Below are 9,254 nucleotides of genomic sequence, written 5' to 3'. Positions count from 1 at the left end.
CTATGAATTTTCTTTTTAGTGTATTGACTTGGTTTATAAATGCTGACCAGTAAACCAGAGACATCCAAGTTTCCAACAGAATTCATAAAAGTCTGAGGTAATTTCTGTACTTTTTTTTTTAACTTATCAAGGAGATTGATGTTCATAGAGCTCGACTCCTTGTTCATACCTGACAAGTAAGATTTCAAAAGAAAATGGTACTCCTCTCCCTTATTCAAGTTGAAGAGATTATTCCAGAGAGCTTTGTTAAAAAAAAAGAGAATAAAAGATGAGATGATTTTGATCAGTTTGGAGAGGTAGGTAAATTACTTGTGACCTCATTATTCTATTCTTGAGTCAAATGATCACACAAAGTCTGGAAGCGAGGGGTAGGTAAATTACCGATGACCCCATTATTCGCCTATGCCTTTGAATCAAAGAAAAAAAAAAGAAGTCAGTAAGAAAAAAAAAATCAGCAAAGCTCAAAGGAAGATAAGAATAGAATAAGTCTAGAGGAGAGAAAAAGTACCACATGTTGTAAAAATTATATCTTGCTTGTTATGGTATAGTACGAGAATGAGTCTAGAAGGTTCTTGACATTGATCAGATTGATGAGTCCCATCGATGAAGGCTTAATAGAAGAAGTAGTGGAATTTGGTTTGAATTTGGGATGCTATGAATGTCAACGGAGAAGTACATGGTAGTTCGATTTGGATTTATTTGCTAAGCATATGGATTATGGTTTGAATGATCATGGTATTACCTTAAAAAGAAAATGAGTTTCTGCATTTTCAACCCTCTTTTAGTGTATCAAAACTCATTTTATTACAATTTACTTTTTCCCTTCTATTGTTTTTATCCAAATTCATTGTATAAATATATCATCCATTGTTATATATATATATAAATATATCATCCACTGTTATATATATATATATATAATTGAATGCACTATATTGAACTAAGAATTTAACATAAAACTCCAATCTGTTATAAATCGTATGTATTCATGAATTTTCCCTGCGCTGTAGCGCGTGTCCGATCCTAGTTTCATATTTAATTGCTTAGTGAAGGTGTTGATTTGCACATAGCTATTGATATATCATGGTTTTTACGGTATAATTGTACTTTTTGAGTCTTTTTGATTTGTTTTCTAGGATGTTTTAGAGTCTTAACAGGTTTTGTAGGATTTTGGCACAAAAGGAGCAAAGTGGAACAATTTGGATGATTTTGGAGCATTTAACCAAAGGAAATCAACTTGGAGTCGTATCATAGTGATGGTGTCGATCGACACCACCCTTAGTGTCGGTCGACACCCTTTTTACCCGACTCAAGACTCAAGTTTTGGAAGATTTACAAAAGTTGCCCGAAGTTTTCCATAATTGCAAGACTAGTCGCTGACGTGTTTTAGGACATATATATAGTATTTTTGGGTTTTAGAAACCCTTAAGTTTTATTTTCTGCAACCCTGTGAGATTTTGAAAGCTTTTGGGAGAGAGAGATCTGAACTGCTTTGAGAGAAGAATTCATAAACTCCCTCTTTACTCTTTTAATTTCAATTGCTTATTATTCAGAATTATGTTTTGTTCATCATTGAATATGTCTGAGTAGTTTGCTTGTTAGGTTCAGGGTTTTTATGGTTTATTAGATCTGTTTATTTAGGATTCATTATCTTTCTAGATCTTCATCATAGTTTGTTCTTCATATTAATCATTGATTGGCCATCTAGAATTAATATCCTAGGAAAATAAATTGATATGACAATATAATTGATTTTCCTGATAAAACATTTTGATGGGCTAAATTACTTTCTGCAAAGAGATTTGATTTAGTAATTTTGTGAACTTATCTAAATCTTTTCTTAAAGTTGATTTTTAACCTACAATTTTACAAAGAGATTTGGATTTTCTAGTTTTAAATTTAGATAATATTTGCAGAGAGAACTGATTTATTTTACAAAAGAGTTTAGATTTCTAGATCTGATCTTTAATTGTTTGAATCCTAATTTATAGATTAATTTAATATTCCATAATTATCTGAATAATTCCCTGGACCTAGATTTTTGGTCCTTGAATTTTCACAGCTTTTATTTAATATTTTGCATTGCTTTTCTTTATTTAAATCAACTTGTTTAGTTTAATTATAAAACTCTATAATTTATTGTATAGACTTGAGTGCTTGTGGAATTCGAACGCTAAATATTACAGTTATCTCTTAATTTGAGAGAGTACCTCTAGGATTTAATTTGAACATATCAGGTAAGTTATGAATCGAATATACCTATAGAGTTTGAGGTATGGAAAAGCTGTTTTTAGTCAAAAAAAAAAAAAAAAAAAAAACATCAATTATTTTATAAAATTTCTCCCTCTCTCGATATTATCAAATATTACATAGGGGACAAATTTCTCAAAAAATAATTAAAATATGTTGTATAATATCCTTGCAAGAACGATTGCTTGTCAAGCATTTCAGTTAGTTTGTGCGGAGTTAGTTGCTATAATAGCCTCTTTGACGTTTTTGTTTTGCTCTGTTTTTCCTTTCCCTCTCTCTCGTTATCTAAAATTTCTCATTCTCGTAATGTAAAAGTGGAATGCTTAGCATGTTCATCGACGTCGTTTCTTTTAGAAGTGGTTTTTGTAAACTTTTTACCTCTGTCTTAGGCTACCAATTATCATGGAGTTTTATTTTAGTTAAAGTGTGGTTGCCAAAACAAATATGTATATTAACATGTAAGTCTTTATTAATTGTATTATATGTTGATATGTTGACTGTTGAATTCATTTCATTATATGTCAACTGAATAATATTTGTTGAATGTTGAATAATATTTTATTATGTCATTAATATATTAATATATGTCAAAAATATTGGTCTGGAATTTGTAAGAACAAGATCTTTTGTTTCATATTTAATCCCTTGTCTATCTTCCTTATAAATTATTTCATATTTATTTCTCTCTCTTTCATTCTCTCTAAAAGTTAATAAAAATGGGAATGATAGGTCCTGTGATACGAATGTTCTTATTGTGTTGCATCTTTGGTCACATAATTATAAATCATAACAATGGTTTCCTGGAAGCCAAAATATTTTCGAAATTTGAAGATTCAGAAATTGAGAAGAAACTAAAAGCTATGAACAAACCCACTGTCAAGATCATCAAGGTTTTTCTATATATCTTTACAATCTTGCTTTTGTTCCCTAGCTCTATATATATTCTATACGATTAAGTCATATATGTTAATCACTATATATATATATGGCTGTATAAAATAGACTACAGATGGAGAAAGCTATGGGTGTGTGGATTTCTTTAAGCAACCTGCATTTGATCACCCTTCTATGAAAATTCATAAATACCATTACACGGTAATTTCGGATAAGCGCTATAAATATTCTTATATTAATTCTTCTGAAATGGAAACACAAAAAGAAACACTAATATGTTTGCCGTGTTCGATATGTCTTAGATGCGTCCAATATAGAAAGAAATTATGAGAAAACAAAATACAAACGATGCGGTATTTGGTTATTTATGGGAGAATGGTGTGGGTTGTCCTGTTGGTACGGTCCCTATCCAAAGAGTCACCAAAGAGGATATTTTGAGATTAGACTCATATGGCGATAATCATAAACCCCGTGGCTCTTGGAACACGACTAGTTATGATCCTAATAGTCCTCTTCATTTTGACCAACATCATGTAAGTTGATTATTTTAATTAAAAAAGACAAGAATATCATATAACCTTTTGATATATTTATAATGATCCTATTCTTGGTTGGGATTAGTTTGCCGTAGCTCGGACGAAGAACATAGGTAGGAGGTTCCGTGGAGCAACAATGGAACTTTGTATAACCGAGCCTAAGGTTCAGCCGACCCAATACAGTGCTACTCGAATTCACGTTCAGATCGGAAGGGATTTGATCCAAGCCGGTTTGACTGTAAGTCAAGACTTAGTTTATTTATTTTGCACTGAACTACTGAGCTCAATTTTACTTATTTATTTTATAAATTTATAATCATGAATTGTATATTGTTTAATATAATTTCAAATAACACAAATATTATTCACTAATTCAGGTTAATCCAGTATTGTACAAGGACCACCAACCTCGGACTTGCGTCTATACATATGTAAATCATTCAATGAAAAAATTCTCTTTCAAATTTATCATTTTGTTTTTTTGGATATATGTATGAAATAATTTGACTAATTATAATAATATATAATCATGGGATAGGCAAATGGAAAATCTTGTTACAATAGCAACTGCAACACTGGGGTGTTAGTCCTTCGTCGAGACTTTCCACTTGGTATGGCATTGAAGCCAGTGTCTATTCGTGGTGCTAATACGAGTTATTATGGAAGCTTCCGTCTAGGCATGGTTTTCCTCTTTCTTAGTACTGAGCATTTTTTTGCCTTTCTTCTAATTTCTTCGGAGTGCGACTAACCATTCGAAAGTTTGATAAACATCATTGTAATGTCAAAAATAACCTATTATTTTCTGGTAACAGGACAAAAAATATGAAAATTCGTGGTTTCAATTTGGTAATAATGCTGTAGAAATTGGACTTTGGCCGTGGCATAGGTTTGATCAAAGCTTCGGAAATTTGGTCGAGTGGGGTGGAGAAGTGTACAGCGCAATTTTGCCCAGTCCTCAAATGGGATACGGATATTTTCCTGTTGAGGCAGTACGTTACGATGCATATATCCAAAATATATCTGTACTCGACCGTGATTATAACATAGACCGCAATGTGATGGATCTCGAAGACTTTTCGGATGACACTCGAAATCCTAAACATCGTGGTGGTCATATAATCTTTTATGGTGGTCCAGGAAATGTTTGAAAATGATTAGATCTTTATATTATGAAAGTTAAAATTACATTGACTTAATTTTACAATAAAAATACGGCCTTCTACAAGTTACATTTTAAACATGCTTTTCTAATGACTATATATATATACATGCACAAGACCTAGCTAATGACATCTACATAGACCAAATTAATCAAGTAATCTTTTGCAAATCAAATGAAAATAGAGAAATTTATGATTTATGTCATGTACAATGCAATTCATTGTGAGTAATGCCACTTTTTTTATAGCATTTTCTAAAATGCCATAGGAACCATTTTTGACTAACCTAAAATGAAAAAATTGTCCTTAACTAAAGTTTTCATTTGTTTCTCTCTTCTTCTCTCATTTCTCTCTAATTAACATTTTTGTTTTTCTCAAAACCTCGAAAACTTCATTCTTTTTCTCCAAACCTCTATCTCTCCACATATCCAACTCTCTCTCCCTCTCTCCAAATTTCTACCTCTCTCATTTTAAACCTCTATATAATTCACCTGTCCAAAATTTACGATTCGAAAAACACATTTGATGCATCTCCAGTGGACCAGATCCACAGTCCGGTGGACAAGACTTTTTTTGTCTCTCGATGGACCAGATCTGTTGGACTAGAGAACTGGTAAACCAAAATTTTCCATTTTACTAACAAATCTTGGCCATCCTTGAGTTCTTCTGAAGCTGATATGGTCCACTAAATAAAAGAAAGTTTTGGGGACGATAAATACCTTGGTTGTCGGATCTGGTCCACCAGAGCCACATTATTTTCAATGTATGTGTGGTCAAAAGACATGCAGTGGACAAAAAGCGCCAACGGACAAAATTTGGACACATAGAATTTTGATGTTTGATCTGATCCACTGTATCTGCAGACCTATTGTGCAAACAAAATTGGGAGTGGACATAAAAAACCTATCGAGAAATTGAATCTGGTCCACCCAAAGAACAACAAGTTCAGTATATGTCTTAGCAGATTTTTAGGGTAGACAAGTTATTTTGATAACTTTTGGAAAATAATGGACATGTAAAGTCCAACCAAGCAGATCTGATCAATTCGAGAGGTCGATGGAGAAATTAGGGATGGACTAAACCTGACTGGACGGATTTGGTCTAATGGAAAGTTATTTACTAAAGGGTTATTTCCGTCTTTTAGCTATGTGGCATAATAATGGAAAGTTGCATAATCGAAAAGAAAAGAAAAAAATTGCATTTTCAATAAGTTTTGTTTCAAAAGTGGCATTCTTGACTAAAATCTCATGAATATATGTCTTCTTGAAGGGCATTTTTATCAAACAAGTTATGATCTACGTATATGGGTAATTTTTGGTGTCTTGAGAGTTTAGAGTTTCGAGTATGCAAATTGTTTATCTCTCTTTTCTATCTAAACACACACAATTGTAGAACTAAGAGAATGAGAACAATTCTCTGCAAGCTTAATGATGTTCATATATTTTACCTTGTTTTCCCTTAGTTTATTCACAACTTTTGCATCTTTTGCTATCCATTTAGGACATTATTGTGTAGCTTTAGGACTAATCATGCATTAGAGAATAGTTGCATTGCATTTGCATCTTTTCATGCATAAACAGGTGATTTTGGAGCTTAAGGAGCATGGAAGCAATGCTGAGGAGAAGTGAAGCAATCCTGAGGAGAAAACAAGAGAGTTAAGGCTGTAGAATCAAGGTCCGGAGTCCAACTCGACCGCACACTCGACCACCACTCGACCGTGTGCTGAGAAGGACTCGACCGAGTGGAGAATGCACGAGAGAAGCCAGCTCGACCAGCCACTCGACCGAGCATTGGTCGAGTTGACCGAGCCGTTGACTGCTTTGACTTTTTGTATTTTTAGGGCTTCCACCTCACCTCCTATATAAGGCCCTTGTACCTGCAGCCACCAAAGAGTCCAGCTTTTTAGAGAGTCTAAAACCTAGTTTTTACCTTTTTTAGATTTTATTCCTTTTGCACTTTCTTTTATTTTAGATTTTGTACTTGTTTAAGAAAGAAAGACTAGATTCTTGTATTTTGTTTGTTTCATAACTTTCAAAATATTAAGATTTCGAGTTTTATTTCTTCATCAACATTGTAGATCTCTGTTTCATCTTTCTAATGATGCAAGTTTCATTATTTTCTGGGTTTTTGACATATTTCACCATGTGTTCTTGTGAGTAGTTTGCTTAAGACCTTGAGGATGGGTTAGGCTGGGTTGATCTTGTGGTTTGTTTGATTTGGTCAAGCTTGATTGTTGTAGATCTCTTCTAGGCTAGATGATCTTAATGCTGATCCTATATCTGAGAAGGTAGGGTTTGATTTCAAGCATCTTAGCATCACACCAATGTCTAAGGAGCATAGATAAGGCTAGATCTAGAGCTTACCATTAGGCTTGCTAAGAGATTAGAAGTCTTGTTTGGTTTGAGAAGTATTGCTTAATGCCTGCTTGTGTAGATTCTTTACTTTGTGAGAACAAGTCTAGAAATGCATATGTTTGATTGTTTCTTGCCATGAGAGTGGATTAAACATGTCTTAGAATAGTATGTCTAGAGATCAGCTCAAAGTTTGCTTGAGATTTGTTGACCAAGTTAGATAACCACAATGATTAGCTCAGCCCATGAATCCCTCCTCAAGGCCTTCTTTGTTTATTGAAATCTTAGTCTAAATATCATTGCTTGCTTGTTGTTTGATTAGTTTTAGCATTGCTCTGTTTTTCTTGTGTTGCTCTGTTTTCACGTTTAAGTCTAGCTCGACCACGTACTCGACCTACACTCGGTCGAGTGCTGCTCGAGTTCATCCCCAGAACTTGTGTTTTTGATTTGTGATTGTCTTGTTTCATTCCTGTTTCATTTCCATTGCATTCACGTAGTTTCCTGTTCATTACTTGTCTTGCATTAGTTCATCAGCATAGTGTCTACTTCTGTTCTAGTTTCATTATAGCTTTAATTTGTCTGTTATGTTTGCATTTATTATCTTGTTCTAGTTGTTTTTACTTTCTGCATTTCATATCTCATTATAGGATTGTTAGTGACAAACAATCTTTACAATTGGCTTGACTTAGACTCATATGCACATCTTAATTGTTCACAATCACTCAGATAGGATTGACACCTCTTATACTGCAACTGCATAAGGGGAATTGAAACACCCTGACTTCTATTCATTCCATACATCATCATTCCATACATCATTCATTCACCACACCATAAAAAAAGTTAGTTTCAATTTGGCGTCGTTGCCCATTTGAGTGTGTTTTGTGACATTTAGGATCATTATTAGTCTAAGATTAAGTTCGTTTACACACTTGTGAAGTTACTGAACTCGAATCTTCCTTTGCTTGGCTGTTTTGTGTTTCAGGTACCCACTCGACCACCACTCGACCGAGCTGTGATCGAGCACATGATCGAGCCAGAAGCCGGATCCAATTAGCCATTACTTTCCAGTCGACTCGACCACCCACTCGAGCCTGCGCTCGACCGTGTACCTGTTCGAGTCTGTAGTAGAGTTTGTTGATGCACACAAGGTCAAAAGGCAAAGATAGTCTTCAACAGCCTATTGACAACATCCACATGCTACAAAATGGTTTGAGACATAAGCAAGGAAGAGTAGTTCACCAACAACAAGGTCAAGACATCATGGAGCAACCAGCTATCCATGAGCAGAGACCAAGGCACATTGGTGCAGGAGATGCACCCAATACCCACAACCAAAGGGCTGGAATTGTGCCACCTTCAGTAGCAAACAATAACTTTGAGATCAAGAGTGGATTGATCTCAATGATACAAGCCAACAAATTTCATGGGTTGCCAATGGAGGATCCACTAGATCACCTTGATGAGTTTGACAGAATATGTGGACTCACAAAGATCAATGGAGTGAGTGAAGATGGATTCAAATTAAGGCTTTTCCCATTTTCTCTTGGAGACAAAGCTCACCTTTGGGAGAAGACTCTTCCTACTGGAGCTATCACCACATGGGATGCATGCAAGAAAGCTTTTCTGGCAAAGTTCTTCTCCAATGCAAGGACTGCTAGGTTGAGGAATGAAATTTCTGGGTTTGCTCAAAGGAATAATGAGAGCTTTTGTGAAGCTTGGGAGAGGTTTAAAGGATTCCAGACTCAGTGTCCTCACCATGGCTTCAGCAATGAGTCACTTCTAAGCACCTTGTATAGAGGAGTGCTTCCCAAGATAAGAATGCTTCTTGATACAGCCTCTAATGGAAACTTCCTCAACAAGAATGTGGAAGAAGGATGGGAATTAGTTGAGAATCTTGCTCAATCTGATGGCAATTATAATGAGGACTATGATAGGACCATAAGGGGTTCCTCAACTGATCAAGAGGACAAGTATAAGAAGGATTTGAAGATGGTCAATGAGAAGCTTGACAAGATACTCCTAAGCCAGTCCAAGTCCATTCACTTAATTGGTGAAGAAGA

At 34.7% G+C, this 9,254-nt stretch overlaps 1 non-coding gene and 1 pseudogene across 2 annotated transcripts; one reads left to right on the top strand and one right to left on the bottom strand.

Moving 5' to 3' along the window:
* The first annotated feature begins 2,963 nt into the window (after nt 1-2,963).
* Nucleotides 2,964-4,873, top strand: LOC147934119 (protein neprosin-like; annotated as a pseudogene). Its single transcript, XR_015573118.1, has 7 exons — nt 2,964-3,140; nt 3,253-3,345; nt 3,447-3,677; nt 3,766-3,918; nt 4,058-4,111; nt 4,219-4,362; nt 4,493-4,873. The product of XR_015573118.1 is annotated as a protein neprosin-like (transcript).
* Nucleotides 4,874-8,850: 3,977 nt separating this feature from the next.
* On the bottom strand, nt 8,851-8,957 carry LOC147934118 (small nucleolar RNA R71). Its single transcript, XR_015573321.1, has one exon. It is a non-coding gene; the product is annotated as a small nucleolar RNA R71 (small nucleolar RNA).
* Nucleotides 8,958-9,254: the final 297 nt, after the last annotated feature.

This window comes from Camelina sativa, chromosome 11 (genome assembly GCF_030686135.1).
Source record: "Camelina sativa cultivar CO46 ecotype springtype chromosome 11, ASM3068613v1".
Lineage (NCBI taxonomy): Eukaryota > Viridiplantae > Streptophyta > Magnoliopsida > Brassicales > Brassicaceae > Camelina > Camelina sativa.
Note: the sequence above shows the minus strand (reverse complement) of the source record. Positions and strands in the feature narration are given on the sequence as shown.